Raw genomic sequence first — 17,293 nt, 5'->3', positions numbered from 1 at the left:
CCACATCAAAGGAGGTTGCACGGTCCGTTTCTTCCCCCAGGTAGCAGATCTTTTGAGAGAAACAGGCACGGGAAAGGGGCAGAGGAAGGGCTTTTTTATTTTTTTTAGGTTTCATAAAAACCAAACCCCATGTCGTTCCATTTATCATGCCCAGAGGGGTTGGCCGGGGGGTTTTCAACAAAACCAAGGGAGTACAGAAGGGTGATAACTCAGCTATGCCGCTTGTATTTTTCTTCCTTTTTCTAAACGAATATCCAGTCCTCTGAAACACTAGGTTGTCCCAAAATGGGCCCTACAGAGATAGAGAAACAGATAGAGAGAGGAGAGAGAGAGAGGGAAGGGAGAGGGAGGTGAGGAGAGGGGAAGGAGAGAATCCCGCTCCAGGTTCTGTGACATCATCCTTCCCGCTGCTCCTATCCAGACCAAACAGGGCTATGCGTCTGGTTCTCGTTTAGGACTTCTTTTTCTTTTCCCCTCCCTCCTTCCTCTCACCCTCCTTTCTCCTTATTTCTTTCTTTTTTTCTCTCTTCTGCTCTGGAGAAAGTGGGAGGAGGGAAAAACGGGGTGGCAGGGCTCCAGGAGTTTGTGAGTTTGTCCCATCCAAGCCTTAGAATCCGAGCCACAGCTTCTCTGGTGAGAGACTAGTAGGGTGTCTGTCTCTGTCTCGGCCCGCTGTGGTTCTATCCCCCCTTTTTGCTTCACTCAGAACTCTCTCCCTCTCTCTCCCCTTCAGCACCTCTCCCTATCAGTTACCCCATCACTCGCCCTCTCTCATCCACCTTCCTCCAGGAGGAGCTGGACGACGCGGCCAAGGGGAAATACCCAGGAGGACAATGACCTAAATGCCAACAAGTTTGTCATTCAGCATAAGTCTGCTTTTTGCCCCCTCCTTTTCTTCTCCCCCCGTTTAAACAAAAGCGGAATACAGCAGTTTCAGCTCAGGGTAAGTGGCGAAAGATCTTGGAATACTTTCTTGAGCTGAAAAGTGGTGGAAGTTGGTGAACGAGAGTGTGCTGGTTGGGTTTTAGTTATTTTTTCTTCTTCTTAAAAGTAATGTTTTGCTGCCCTATCTCACTCTGTACACCTTGACGTTGGCCCATGCTGGAATGACATGCATGCAATGTGGGCGCAACGAGAGCAGCCTCCATAGTAGGATTTCTATCTCAACATGTGAGCATATAATATAGAGGGGTGCCATGATCATGGGGTTTCAAGGATATGTTGACTTTTGGGTCATAAATATCAGACGACATGCACTCCGCTGAAGAGTGAGACCTATACTTTAGTGGGGAGAGGAGTGGAAGGGTTAGAGGTGAGCCGCAGCCAGGCTGAAGCAGGATTCCTCAGCAGAGGCTATGTGTGGGGAACAACACGAGGGAGCGAAGAGGGGCGTGTGCGCGCTCCCTCTCCTCTTCAGTGGGTACCCGGACATATTCAAATGTCCTTTTCCATAAACTTTTTAAATGAACAATGTTTTGTGATATATATCACATGCGCACACAGGTTGTCCAGAGATTAATTTGGTTAATTTTAAATGCTGGTCTCTTCAGCTTTGTGTCTTCTGTGTGTGTCAAATAATATGCGTCTGAGAATGTTCTGAAATCTCCTGAAACTCCCAACATCAAAGCAAAAATCTGAGTTTGAGATATCCGATCAGTCCCAGAGCAGGGAACAGATGAAGCTGCGTTCCACATACAGTAGTGATGCAGACTTGCAGTTTACACTAGGCACCTTTCTGTTACATTTACATTTACATTTAGTCATTTAGCTGACGCTTTTATCCAAAGCGACTTACAAGTTCTGTTACAGAAACCAGTTACCATGATGTTTTCTCCTAAATCAGAGGATCACATTATTGTGTTCTCCCCTCTTGCATTACAAAGATTTATAATTATTACGTTTGCATATTGAAACCATGATATGTGTTTTCTCCAAAAAGGGGAGGATCATTCTCACCCCTCTGCATTCTTCTCTCGAGACGCTTACCCTACGGTAAAATGCATGTGACACAATCACACCCATCAATCGTGCATGGTGATTGTGGCACAGCGACGGCCCAGATTCTATTGATTGATTGATTGAAAACTTTATTAACAGATTGCAGAATGGGTACAGTACAGTACAGCTCAATACATACAATTGTTAAGGGGATGCAGACCAGAGAAAGACTTTCGTCTTGTTTACATCAGGGTCCCCCATTTTCAATTCATCGTAACATATATGAAATACATGACATACAGATAGACAGTACTGCTACATCTATACATTTATGACATACCAGATTTGCAAATACAGTACTGTTTGTGATACAAAAAGAGTCCAGAAAAAAGAGTATATACATTTGACGTAGAAACTGTACATTGGATTGGGTAGGTGGGGGTGGGGGTGGGGGGGAACTGTACATTGGAGGTGGTTGGGTGGGGGGGGGGGGGGGGTTGGGTAGGAGTGGGGGGGGGGGGGGAGGTTGGGTAGGAGGGGTGGGTGGGGGACACTGTACAACTGTACAAACAAAACTGTACATTGGAATATTGACAAGACCATACTTGGTAATTTACTGTACATTGGAGGGGGTTGTGTTCGGACATTTACAGGGGCCAGTTTCGAGTTGCAGAAACTGTACAACTGTACAAGCAAAACCGTACATTGGAATATTTACGAAACCACTTGGTTCCAAGAGGAGTGTTAACGAACATCAGCTAAACGGTGAGATGTTTTCAGCACAGCAGTAGCTCAAAGCCACACCCTTTCTGAAGCGCAGGCGAGAGTGGAAAGTGTGAAGAGAGAGTTTTCCACATGCCTGGCCAGATGGACAGGGGGAACCAGGGGCCCAGGTTTGGACGCTCGTAGTCGAGGTCCAGAGTTGCAGGGGGAATAACCAGGTGTGAGACATTAATCTTTCGCCTCTCCTCTGAGATTATATAAGCGGAAGTAGTGGGGTCTCGCCTCCATGTTGTCCATTGCTGCCATGTTTAATTGTACACAATGGAATTGTCCCAAATAAATTAAGTGATTGTGCCCCTCCAAGTGAAATACACGAATAAATGATATTGTTTAGTTTTTCAAAAGTATTTTCCTATCATCTACACCCAAGGTTACAGCACTCTCTCAGCGTAGCTCTTTGGGAGCTATTTTATCTAGATTCACATGGGTAGTGCAGCATTTATTCTTAGCAGATAATTTCCCTTGTAAATCAGCTTTATTACACCAAAAAAATTTCTAGTGCTGACTGTATCATCTGGTGTCACTGTTTTTTTTTTCACGAGGCGCCCAGTTTCACGACAATTCCAACTCTAGCACTTAAGTTAAGGGCTTAGTATAGTACTCAAAATGTGAACAGTGAAAGCACCAAGTTAAGTGGCTAATTGACACTGCTTGATCACAAGCCCTGCGGCCTCTTTTGTTGATCCTCCAACAGTTGTGATTGGAGGATTGAGGAACAAAATGGACAGGGCTTGAGATTTGAGGTTAATTAGCTCAAAAGCGACTATATTGATGACATATAATCTTGAACATGTAGATAAGATAAGGGCCAAATAGATCAACGTATTCCCTGAATCAGACCAGATTAATCTTACATTACAAACTGATGACGCAATTGGTCGCTTCAACCTATTTTAGTGTTTTCTGTCCCCACACTGACCAATACTGTAGCAGTGTTAAGCACAGTGTTCAAATACAGCTAGTCTGATGGCCTGGACACACATCTGCTAGGTGTCAGACAGGCTAATGTAGACCAGCTGTGTAGAACCGGTTGCCCTGCCCGCCTGCTTCTCTGTCCTCTTTTAACTTTTATCATTCATTGATCCTCCTCTCATCTGCACCACACATGTCTTGTCATCCTGTTGGGGGCGGGAAGGTTGCACATACAGGCCTGCAAGCCTCGATTGGCTTAATGCTGCATTCGATTATAACTCGACGGTCGGAAATTCCGACTTCCTACTGGGAATTATTTTTACAAAGCGATGCGTTCCTAGTTGCAAACTTGGGTATGATTACTCAACCCCCAGTTCAAACCTCAATGTCATTTGACGTAATTTCAACATGGCCACCCACATCGTATACATGTTAATGTTGTTATTAGCTGTTTTAAGAGTACATTTGTAGATATACTGTATGTAAACTGTCAGACAAATTGTAAGAAATAATGGCCAAAAAAGATTAGCGTGAGCATCCATGTTCTTCCCGACTTTATAACTCGAACGCACATAGGTCGGAGACGACGCGCTTCCCACTTCCAACGTCCCAGCGGGAAGGATGATGTCACAGACAACCCGACCATAAACGAAGGCAGCATAACAATCTGTCTCGAAGCTCACTTTGAAAATGAAAACATATGGAAACATATACAGCATCATGCCATGTAAATGTTGATGTCCCTTGTGCTGTGAACTACAGGGTTAGCGCCTGTGAACAGGTAGAATCCTGTCTTGGGAGGGGGGTCGGAGAAACGTGGGTATGCCATTTGGGTTATCAAAAGGGCGTCCCATCACATATGTTCATCTCTGCTTCCATGTTTTCAGGCTATAGATCAGTGTGTGTACTCTGCATGCTCAGTTCCTGTAGATATGGACGGGTGACATGTCCTTACATCAAGCCGGGGAGTGGCAGTGTGGAGTTATGGAGTTAAAGGGAAAATCCACCCTAAAATAGAATCCACATATATAGTATTCCTATAATACTATTAGAAACACGTCTCTTGTTAGAGGAACACTCCCAAAAGTTACACTTACATGTACTTGCAATCAGTTGTTTAATCCCTATGTGTCCAGTAGCTTCAGAGAGAGGTCCAGGTGCATGCTAGCCTAGCTTAGTACAATGACTGGAAGCAGTAGGGAGCAGCTAGCCTAGCTCTGTCATAAGTGAAGAAATACAACTTTCAACAACTGCAATTAAACTGCAATGAAATTAATATTCTCGTCTGACTCTGGGAAAGATTGCAAATCAGTGTATTTCACAAAACGTTGGAGTGCTCCTTTAAGCTGAATACCTGAGAGACAGGATTCCAGTGATGGAAGTCATTAAGCGATAAATCCTGGAAGTGCTCCATAGACAGTGAATGGGTGCACTGGGACATTTTCAGATTTAGAGCTGTAAGCCCTACGCATTTAGATATAATAGCTCAAATTAAAATTCTATGAGACCATAAATTCGGACACTAATTCATTCTCATTGGACCAACTCCAAAGTGTCACTTGATGACAGCTCAGATTCAAGTCTTAATGCTCTGCAGCCTGTTTGCTTGACACGCCAGACCCATGGAATGAATGTACTGTATATGCAAGCTAGCTCTCCATTGGATCTGAAGGCGAATAGCTTGCCACGAAAATTGTCATCAATATAGTCAATTTGACTTACCATGGTAATGTGGCGGTGGTGTCTTGCCTCTCACGCAGCAATGCATTTCTGGCACTGTGAGGTGTAAATCATAGCCTACAATGCCACATAATTGTTTTCCTGTCGCACAGCATACATATTTCATTAATCACATGCCATTTTGCAACACAGTAATCCAGTAGAGATTGGATTTATTGATATGATATTTCAATATTGATCTAGCACAACTACGATGCCAAGTGGCTCATGCCAGTTCATGTGGACCGTAACCATGACGATCGAACTACATTTGTTTTATCTTTGATTGGCTACTTACTAGTCTTAGTAATGACTTGTCCAAACTAGTTCGAGTAAACATCTACTGTGGACTTTGCACCCTAAGGTTGAGGTTTTACAAGCATTTTTATAAAAGTTGACCAGGCGAACCTAAAATATCACAAAATAGCTGCAACCTTGAAGTGTTAAAAGATAACTTAGCTGGTGTAACCCAGTGCTGATTTCCAGCTTAGGGAGTTGTCTAGATATTGAATTAACTGTCCAAGATAATTGGAATTGCACAATGTAAATTCTGTTTTAGTGTTGGTTTCTGAGGTGGCCTGGCAGACGCGCTAGACCTACTTTGTAACCATTAAGGTGAGGCATTGAGAGCACCTAGAAAGAAGCAGGTCTCCAGGTCAATACTGACCTATCTCAAACCCGACCTCTTTTCTTTATCCTCCAATCACAGCGGTTGCTTACCTCTGGGGGTGTGAATCATCATGCTTCTAGACAGGGTAATAGACAGGTTCCTCAACATGTACTGTATAATGCCTGGAAATAGAATGTTTAGGGAACTCTGCCCAGGTCATGGACCTGCGGTTTACACATGGAGATTGGTTGCATATCAGGTGAGAGAGGTGTGCGTGTGCGTGTGTGTGTGTGTGTGTGTGTGTGTGTGTGTGTGTGTGTGTGTGTGTGTGTGTGTGTGTGTGTGTGTGTGTGTGTGTGTGTGTGTGTGTGTGTGTGTGTGTGTGTGTGTGTGTGTGTGTGTGTTTGTGTGTGTGTTTGTGTGTGTGTGTGTACACATGCATGTACGCTCACGTGTGTAGGTTCAATATATTTGTGTCTGCAAAGCATCTGAGTCTTGTGTCTCCTAATGTGAGGCCTGTTTAGTGTCAGTGGGTTGCTGTATATGTATTGTTTACTAATGTACCAAGGACCAAGTGTGACGACTGTGGGCGGTGACAACTTGATACACAAAGAGGTTGCTGTATGCTGTGGTCTCTGGGTGTCACTCTAGATGAGTGGGCTAGAGGGTTATTAATTCCATTAACTTTGAAAGCTTGTGCCTCAGCCTAGTTAATGGTGACAGAGAATGGGACATACTGGTCCTGGCCTTAAATGGTAAGTGTGTGTGTGGGGTCCAGCTGTAAAATGCTCTTCAGAGCATTTGGGACACATCATGGCCAAGTCTATGTACATTCAAACTGACACTGTCATGGTAAATAGCTTTCTCTCACCAGAAAACACCACATGTAGACACTGGAAAATATGCTAATGCTCCTCCAGACCCACCTTGTAGATGTGTTTATGCAGACGGCAAGATTGTAAGGCACAAGTCGTGACTCAGTCAGCCTATCAGTATCACAGCATGGTGGCTTTTGATGTTTTTACTTGAGATGGAAGTTTACGTGTGTGTGTGTGTGTGTGTGTGTGTGTGTATGTACTGTACATGCGTGTGTTTTCCAATTACTTGGCTGGATTTCAATATTTGGTACAGTAGTACAGTACAGTACATACTGAAATGCTGGGACCGGCAGGGCAATATGATATTCAACTGGGCCACATCACTCCAGCTGCAGATACCGTTTCACAACAGCATATCAATGAAAGTGGCATCTACAATCATAATCTTTACGATTTTCTTTGTGCAATTACCAAACGTTTCAAGACCTAGAAATGATCAAATTCAGCATTCAGTAGGTTCCCCAACATCACCGGCTCCTAGTGGGGGCGTAAAAACATTGCAGCACCCGCTTAGCAAGGTGTCTCTTAAAAATAGACTAGTAAACTAAACATATTTTCCTCCTGTAAAAACGTCACTTTACCTCTCGTCCCAACTGTGCTGTAAAGGACACATTTACTGGTAAACAGTTAGTGTTGTACTTGTCGCCCACCGCCCCAACTACATCCCCTAAACAGGGAAGGAAAACACAGTTCATTTTCCACCACAGTTCATTTCCATATTTTGTTTTTCTATCACTCCCTTCCAGTTGCCTTTGAGTGACTTAATTTGGCGAGTGCGTGTTTGTTTACTACTCTAAATGTATCCCATGATGTCGCAGTCGTCCCCGGCTGGCGGGAGCTGACCGTGGTGCTCTGTGGCCGGCGGTGACGGGAAGCTGTCGCAATGACACGTTGGGTCGGCTCTGGAGAGCTCTATCCCTATCGTGACATGCACGTGAGTGAAGGCGGAAAACAGCCGTCAGATTATCCAACAGGAGCTCAAGTTTTCTCTCTCTTTTTTTCGTCTGACTGGAGATCATGGTGCTCACGCTAATTTGAACCCTATAGGTCCAGACGGGCATGTTGCAGCAGAGACGTGTGTCATCATGATGTATGTACAGTAGCCTATAGGGTTCAGTGGGTTCATTCTGTCTAAACGTGGCTCTCCTAGCAGTTTCCATGTTCATTTTGTTAAAGGTATTATTGAGATATTCCAGTAGCATAGTTCAGGTTGCATCCTAGATCATCTTTTTGGACACCGGAGGTGGAGCAGAATGACAAATCACTTATTAACATTACTGCGAGAGAAAGCAGATGGACTTCATAAACTATTGGCACTGATACTTCCAGTGACTGAACTGTGAACTAGCCTCTTCAAACGTTGTCTGGAGTTTAGTAGCCGGCACTAATCCTTTACTGAAGGCCCCACATTCCTTTATTCACAAGTATATTATGTGTTTTGACGATCACGTGAGTGATAGTCCCGTCCACAAATGTCTGTTATTGATTCATTCTCATCTGCAAAGTGCGGCCTGGATAAACAGTAGGCTAAGCATAGAATAAACAAGCCAGCTTCGGCTTGACTCAGCACTCGCAGTGTTGCATTTAATATGGCAGCCTTGAGTTTATGCTTCATTATTGCCTGGTATTGTGGATGGCTACGATTCAAATACAGCCAACCCAGGCTTTCCTGTCTGAGTAGAGTCTGAAAGAGTCTCTTTCACTCCAGAACCAAATTAATTTAGTTGAAATAGGATTTAGGAACATTTGATTAGAACTAAGGGAAACAGGATCCTCTGAATTTACTGAGATGTAGACACCGAAACGTTCCATAGCCTAAAGAGCCAATCATGCTGGCATCACAAAGGCATTTAGCATGTGTGATTGATTGGTCAAAGTGTTGAGGCCAGACGTAGTTCAAGTGTCTGGCTCCTTGTCCTCATGTAATTTGGCTTGAGTTTGATCTCATTTGTGCCGTCTATCCCATTAGAGTTTCTTGCTCTTTAGCGTTGCTTTTAAAAAGCTGAAATGATACTCTTAATAATTAGGGGTTGCAAAAACGGTTTGAATTCTGGGCATTAGTCTTTTCTTTTCTTCTCGTCTTTTAAAAAAATGACTGAGCATGATGTTCTTAGCACAGTGTAGGGCTCATGTCTAACACACCTGTAAAGGTAACCCACAGGGTGAAGCTAAGAAGATATATATATATTAACATATTTAATAGATGAGTGAGATGAATATTACTATCTTCTGTTTTATCTGGAACATTTTGTAAGGTGATACAATTCTCTTGCCTTAAGATTTAGACTCAATCAACACTCATTTATGTTAAACATTTCAGCTTCAGTAGATCAAATAAGCCTCACGTCCCTTATTGGTATATTGTATCAAGTGAACACACGATGTTAACTATGCCAACTATGATAAGCCGCATGTGCAAATACTCAACAGCAATGCCTATTACTCAGTACATCAGTGTTGTAACTCTCTCTCCCACTAGAGGGCACTGGAGCTTTACCCCATTCAGTATGGATGAGTAGAAGGCCACTGCCCTGACTGCACTCAGTGCCACACTATACTATTCTCACTGAAGCTACTGTATGTGTTTCCCGTAAAGAAGCATCCACCCTTCCCTCTGTACTTCTCATCGAATCAGACATGAATCCCATGTTTCACACGTTGAGATTTTCACAGGAGGGTTGCGTTAACTTGATGGGCAAAGTTGATGGTCAAGGGAACTGCATTTTTAGGAGCGTTGTTGAACACAGGAAACGATGTCAGCGTGTAACGTTTAGTTGTTGTTGTCGTCATTGTTGTTCTTTGTTAACACATTCGGGGCCATTGGGACCCGTCTAATCCCACTCTATGAGGCCAGCTTTTCATTACAAGGGTTCACTGTGCGTGAGGTTGTTTGTAGAGCTAAATATATATTTTATATTATTGCTATGTGTCCATTGTCATTGTCAATTGACAGTATAAACCTTCCCTTCAATATGCCATAAAGAATTTTTTTTTTCATCAATACGTTCCCGTTTTATAGCATCGTGAATATGAACTATGATGACCTCGGAGCAGGTCCTAAATTATTTATTAATTAATTATAACTATATACCGCAATGGTCTGGGGTAATTTCTGCAAAGCTAGTTATAGGGCGCTAAGCTAATAAAGTTAAATCGATTGGCGTTTCGGCCCTACACAAGCTATAAAAATCTAAATGCATATGATCGGTATCATGTTCCACCATGAATGCATGAAAGGGGGGGGGGGCGGGGGAAGTCGTTTCTGATTATTGATTACCAATAACGGCATTCGTTATTGCAACATCATACACTGACCGGGTGGATGGCTATGAGAACAAGGCCCGATCAGACTGAAATTGACGTCAAATCGCTCTTACCTGTGGCCGGTTGGATTCCAAAAAGAATTTCCCAGTTATTTGATCGCCATCTGGTAGATCGATATGTCCATTGGCTGATGCTATATTCCTTTACTGCATACTGAATTTGGCTCGCAAAAAGTATTCCAGGCGATCTGGTAAAGCCATAGCTTTAGGCTAAGAGAGAAGCTAACCCGGAGCGAAAAAAAAGTGACACCCGGTCTGCAACAGGGGAAACTGCATTATCGAGACAGCGCCAATACCAGGATCTGGCCGGTACTGCACTTTCGGAGTCCCGATATCAATAGCATAAATCTGCAGTGCCGCAGCCTCATACGTCTGGGCGGGGCTTCGGGGCTTGTACTGTGTGTTGGGCAGGGCTTCAGGGCTTGTACTGTGTGTTGCTGTGCGTGGGCGGGGTGTCTGGGCTTGTACTGTGTGTTGCACTACTGCGGATGAGGGGGGCTCTCTCGCTCTCTCTCTCTCTCTCTCCCTACGTGTTACTAGTGCGACATTAGCGAACAGACACGTGTTAGCAAACAGCAGTGGCGGCTGGCCACTAGGGGCGCTCGGGCGCCGCCCCCCCTGGTTAACCCTGGTTAAAAGAAAGAAGAATAAGAAATATAATTTTTTTGTTTTTTGTTTTATAGCCCTATAAATAATATAAACATGTTTAAAATGAATAATATTTACTCATTTTAAGTATGTTTGTGTTTCCAATGCACAATATAACGTTAATATATCAAATATAAATAATCGTTTTCCTGAACAGGAAGTGACTCACTGTCTGATAGAGAATATGTTACGTTACCGTAGCCGCATTTCTCCTAGCCGTATTTCTCTCGGGCTAGACGCAATAGCGCTTTGAGTGCGCGTGCACGCCGTGCACTGTTTCATCGCTGTATCCGTCGCAGCCAATCAGTGCGTAACGCGATGTGCGTTGAAATATGATATATTTTGATGGAACACGGGCGCGTTTTGAAGCGGTCTAAGCAGGAGCGTCTATAATTTCCGTAGCCGCATTTCTCGGAGACGCTCCCTGATTGGCCAACGCCAGTTTCTGTTGTAGCTGTTGTGTTGTTGTGATGCAGCTATTTGTCTTAGAGCGTGACGGCAAGTTCTTTCGACGGTTAAGCTTAGGCACTCTTTCAAAGTTGGTTAAGGTTAGAGTAGGAACGCCAGGTAGTTTGCAGGCTGTTCGATGCGGAAATGGACAAAGACACAGCTCTTCACTCACACAGTACTTGTTGGCTAACAACAAGCTATATATGGAGGCAGTGTGGACATGCATGGACAATGGACATCAACACAGTCTGGACAGTGGAGTGGATATACTTAATCAATGCTAACAAGCTAATAGCTGGATGCAGTCTGGACAGAGTGGATATACATCAACAGTCTGGGGACAACAGTGGACATGACATAATCATACACTTTATAAAGCCCTCCTCGACCACGTAAACAGTGAGTTAATTCGGTCTCTCTCTCTCTCTCTCTCTCTCTCTCTCTCTCTCTCTCTCTCTCTCTCTCTCTCTCTCTCTCTCTCTCTCTCTCTCTCTCTCTCTCTCTCTCTCTCTCGCTCTCACTCTCTTTATGCTGTGTTTTTGTTTTCGTCGCGGGTGGATCATAATCAACCAGACAATGAATGGTAACTTGTTTAAAATGACAAGTTATACAAATGTGTTCATTTTTATTGTATTGATCAGAGAGAGAGTGGAGTTTCTTTTGGATTGAAAATAAGTGGATTATGGCTTGTTCAATATCGTCTATGTTTGAATGAATGAATGAAAACTTTATTTAACAGATTGCAGAATGGGTACAATACAGTACGGCTCAATACATACAATTGTTAAGGGGATGCAGACCAGAGAAAGACGTTTGTCTTGTTTACATCAGGGTCCCCCGTTTTCGATTCATATCGATAGTTTAATAGCTAGCCTTGGCTCGTTTAACAATATGCAAAATATGTGTACAGCCCTGTACTCATACTGAAATTATTCTTGGTATATAATACTACACATACTAGGTCTGATTGTGTAACGAATCGATTCCACGTCGCGCTGTGTGTGAGAGAGAGAAAGAGAAAGAGAGAGAAGGAGAGATAGAGGGGGATACTAATTAATTCCGCCCCCCCCCGTGAAGAATTCACAAGCCGCCACTGGCAAACATCTATACATTTATGACATACCAGATTTGCAAATACAGTACTGTTTGTGTTATACGAAAAGAGTCCAGAAAAAAGAGTATATACATTTGACGTAGAAACTGTACATTGGAGGAGGTTGGGTAGGTGGGGGGGGGGGGGTACTGTAAAAAAAATTTACTTCGATTTTTTTTTTATGTTCGAAGCTTTGCCATCGAACGAAGCTTCGAAGCTTCGAAGTATTTAAGACAGCCCTACCTCTCACTTTACCATGACTGCACATACACCTGGCACACAACATACGTGTTCACATATATCATTTTTATTTCACTCTAAAGGAAATATGTCTCACATACAGTAGACCCGCCCAGTACTTTGTGGAGACGAAGATGGGAGGCCCGTCTGTGGACCTGATGATGAGTACCAGTCTTCTCCTCAGACATATAAAATCAGTTTTTCACATTAGGATCTAACATCCCAACAGGCCACCTTGTTTATGGTTTGATTCAGTTTTAGTAGAATGTGAAAGACATGAAAGATGTGACATACTATAAAATCAGTTTATTTACAGTGCAATGAAATAGTTCTGGATTACTGCACAGTTCAAAGTAATCTTTACCTTCTGTTTGGTATCCACAGTTTAAAACCTGAGTCTTCCCTCTTGTCTGACACCCACTCTTAATGGTTTATATCATGGTATATATCAGTAAACACAATGGGTTTGATAAGCGATTGTTTTGATAAGGACCCCACAGAGATGCAAATATTATATTCGAATCCAGGTACTTTCTGTGTGGAGTTGGCATGTTATCCCTGTGTCTTTGTGGGTTTCCTCCCTGCAACTGACAGTGGTGTTTTCCAGTTCAGACAGATCTGGTACAGTAGCTCTGACTGTGGGGTTTTACAGTTTAAACATACACAGCCTCCATCAGAGGAGAGGATAAAGGCTCTGTCGGGCAGCTGACCATATCTCCTCCATCACACACAGATGACCAGATACACATTCCACACAGGTTCAAGTTGAAGAAGTTTAATTTTAATGTACTGAATAATACAGGTACTTAAATGAATGTTCAATTCATAAAGACATTTAGAGACATACAAATATGCAGTACTATGTAAGAAAAAAGCATCAAGTCATGTTTATCATTTTGGACTAAAATAGAGGAATGTTGCTCTATGTTATAAAACGCTTGAACCGGGATTTGATTGAATAAGCAACACATTGAAGTTGAACACCTTGTGAGAATGGTTCATGTTTAACATAGCTTTAACATTAGTTCAACATTAATAAAGTAGTCAAAACGTGGGCCAAAATAATAGCAACTTCACATTCACATAGCGTTAGTTGGGTGTTTACAGGGAAATATTAGCTTACGTGCGTTAGCTACTATCGTAAAAAGGGTTCTGTGGTTTTATCTATTAAAACCAGACATCCTAGCTACTCTGCGTTGTGTTTTGTCCGTTGTTAAAACCCTTTTACTGATAAAGACCAGCCCGGTCTTGATATAACGGCGGCGAAAATAGAAGCATAAAATGAAGAGAAGAGAGTTGAGCTACTGTGAAAATCCTCTTTTATTTCAGCAGTCAAGAAGTGAAATAACAAGAACTTGTGTGCACTGATTCAAATATACCCGATACTATGCCATCAGCTATTCGTTTCAGACTAAAGGATACAATTAAAGAATGGTCTTCTGGTTCCTCGGATGGTCGTCTCTTCTTCCTAAGAACAAAGAGAGCCTGTTCTCGTTCTCAGCTCGTCGCCGTCTGCTTCCAGTCGGGCTGGGTCAAAAAAGCGTCTCTGTGTAAAGTGTGTTCCCTCCTGCTGTCGTGGCAGGCTATTTTAACGCTTTGACTCCTCCTCCTAGACTACGCTAGAACTTACGTCAGAGGGGAGGAGACTCTTCTTCCTGATTGGTTAAAGCGCATGGCGGCCATTTTGAGTGGTTACACCAACACTAAATATGGAGTTTTATTTGAATCTTAGAGGTAGCCCTGCCTATGTTAAGCACAAGGGTACTGTTCTGTTTTATCGTGTTTTAAAGTATACAATATTTCATTTTACTGACTAATAGATTAAAGATTTAGTTGTGACAAGACTTAAACAATGACTGTAACTCTTTTCCTGGTATCTTTAGGTGTTTAGAACTGTATTTAGCTTTATATGTTACTTCTAACAAGAGCAAAGGAATCTATCTTTCTATATTTCAAGTAAAAGGTTATTTCAATATTCTCCGAGTATTTTAAGTCTACTTGTCACGTTTTTCATTACTCCAAACTAGGTTTTTGTTATCTAACTTCCTTTAATAGGTCTAAAAACGGCCTATTTTGTCTTAAACTGATTGGAATTAAAAGGTCTCTATTTTATCGTTATTTTCCTGTATAGTTCAAAGGTCTAATACCCTCATAACTACGTTTTTAAACTAGAACTAATTTACTGATTTTTGGCCTGGCTGGGAGTGGCCATATTGCCAGTAGTGGTTCTGTAAATGTTCTCCTAGTAACTTGTTTGATCTGCAGCTGGGGGAGGCTGTCACACTCAAATGTAGAAGTCCGTGTCAGCCCCCATTGTTCGAGTAGCAAATGGCCTCCTGTAAATTCTATAGGTTGACCATAAATGCGAGCGGGGGAAGGATAGTTACTCAATGGCCTCCTGTTTTTCCTGTTTACCTGGCAATCAAGTCAGCCTGAAGGCGGTAATCCTTCTGTTTCAGGAAAGCCAGACTTACTGACTATATTTAAATACGGTGTCTTAACAGTGACCTGTTATTTTCAGAGGACACTGGGCCTCCCAGCAGTATATCACTAACAAATGTAACTATTTGGGGGAAATACAGTTCAACATGAGTCTAACTAAGGTGTTGTGCACTGGCCTTACAGTTATTAGCTTCGTCCAGTAGCATGTTGACCTGTCTGGGACTCAAGATTCAACAAACATACCCATATTTCCATAATAGTTGGACAGTTTGAGCCGGGAAGGATACTACAGTCCCCCGTCGTGGGTTTCTATACCCACGTATACCTGCTATTAACTTCTCAATCAAACTGGTCATACGCCGTACAGATACCATAACTTTTTAACTTTACAAAACTACCTAAAAAAACAAAAAATTTAAAGAATTTCTAAAACACAGTTCATTTCTGTACAGTACCAAATCCATTCAACCCTCGTTATTCACTTTCACACATGTATCAGTTATTAAAAGTTGACATCCAGTCTAGGTCCGTTTCTCTATACAAAGAGAACATCGTCCCCTTTATCAGCCTTTTTGTTTATTTTACTATACTTATGTGTAATATCCAAATGTCTATTTTGTGTGTCTGACTCTGAAAGAAAAAGATTATTGCACCGCACAAAAGATCTAAACATTTCTAAGAAAAGAGGGAGCATAAAAATCAAAAAACATATACAATTCTGCTCCCTGGGCGGCTACGTGGCGTAGTGGGCAAGGCGCTCGCCACGAAATCTGGAGACGCTGGGCTCGCCTGTTCGAGCCCAGCGCTCCACATTTGCTTTCAGTTTAGCTGGTCGTCCGTACTAATACACATTGGCCGTATTAGGGGGTGGGAAACTGATGGGTGGGGATCGGGTGTTGTGGACAGCGACTCCTACAGGTCGGTTGGTGCGCTGCGCAGTAGAATCAGGAAGTCTCGGGGGCAGCGTGAGCCTCCCACGCGTTACTCCTCGCCACTGAGAGATCGAGGTGCGCAGGTGAAAAGATGCGACTGCTGTTACCTCAAGTACCGGAGGGGACTTGTGCTATGTATGACTTAGTCCACATTGCAGCCGGCTTGTGGGAGGCAAGAAACAGCGTTTGTGACAGGGGAGGGTTGAATTGGATGATACGAAAATTGGGATGGGAGAAAATATAGACAATGGGAGAAAAAGTGGATCAAAAAAAAATACAATTCTGCTCCCTTCAATGGATCCCTGAGATCTCCAATTAGCATTAGCTTTCATCCTGCCAGTTATCCCTCATCAACCTCCTGAGGTTTCTTGATAACTCTTTGTGGTCGAGGACATCCTTCTGGACTTGTGCTAATCACTGCTCCTTCCGGTTGTGGGCAGTCTTGGTACTGCTCCAGTCTTCACAGAAGGAAAATAATTCTCCCTCTGTCCTATTATTGCTATTTGGATTTGTTATGTACAACAGACAATTTGATTGGAATATCACATTTTCGCTCAGATACATCTTTACTGTTCTGTATTGACAATACACTTTTCTCCAAATTAGTTATCTATTTATTTCATGGCTCCTTATTGTTAATATTCAAAAAATTCACATGGCTCTCCTTACTTTGTGCTGTACTTTATTACTAGACCAATGTTTCAAGTTCAACACAGTACCCCACCACCTTATGACTGTGGAATATCATTTTCACAATCATACCTCCTTCTCTGGACAGCTTCCTCGGGGCTCGGACAGCCAGTACTGACGAGACCCCTCCTCCAGCAGACCCTATACGCATGGCAACAAACCACAGTTGCCTTTAAACACACATCTCTCACACGCTCTGCCAGCCTCTAACAAGCCGTCAGAGTCCCCCACAAGCCAATTATCAATTACACATGTCCACACCTTACACAAACGCTATTTGGCCAATGGCCAAAATCTACAGAGCTTATGTACAGAGAATCATGTTTTTCCAACACTCCCCACAAGACTGCGACACAACCTCTCAGATCCTAAATCTGGATCCTCAATGGGCGGAGAACAAAATCATGAACCAGCTCCAGTCCATCCACTTTGTTCTCAGTCCACTATATAGACATATACTACCAGTCCCGCTGTGTCGTCACCATCCTCCTACCCTGACCGGCGAGAGCTCACTCCCAGCCTGTCAGGTTCCTAAGAAAAAAATAGAGAAAAGAAACAAAAACAACGCAAAACATGCCAAAACAAACAAATGAAAACAATAACCAAAAATTGTGCGTGTCGTTTTTCAACCACAC

General features: G+C 42.9%; 1 protein-coding gene across 1 annotated transcript in view; it reads left to right on the top strand.

Moving 5' to 3' along the window:
* Positions 1 to 613: 613 nt before the first annotated feature.
* The window catches only part of col6a3 (collagen, type VI, alpha 3), a 169,557-nt gene continuing 152,877 nt past the window's right edge, over positions 614 to 17,293 (top strand). The window contains exon 1 of the mRNA XM_084310880.1: positions 614 to 943. The gene's annotated coding sequence lies outside the window, so the exon portion shown is untranslated. The remainder of the gene's footprint in view (positions 944 to 17,293) is intronic.

This window comes from Notolepis coatsorum (assembly GCF_963971535.1).
Source record: "Notolepis coatsorum genome assembly, chromosome: 3".
NCBI lineage: Eukaryota > Metazoa > Chordata > Actinopteri > Aulopiformes > Paralepididae > Notolepis > Notolepis coatsorum.
This window is presented reverse-complemented; position numbering and strand designations above follow the sequence as displayed.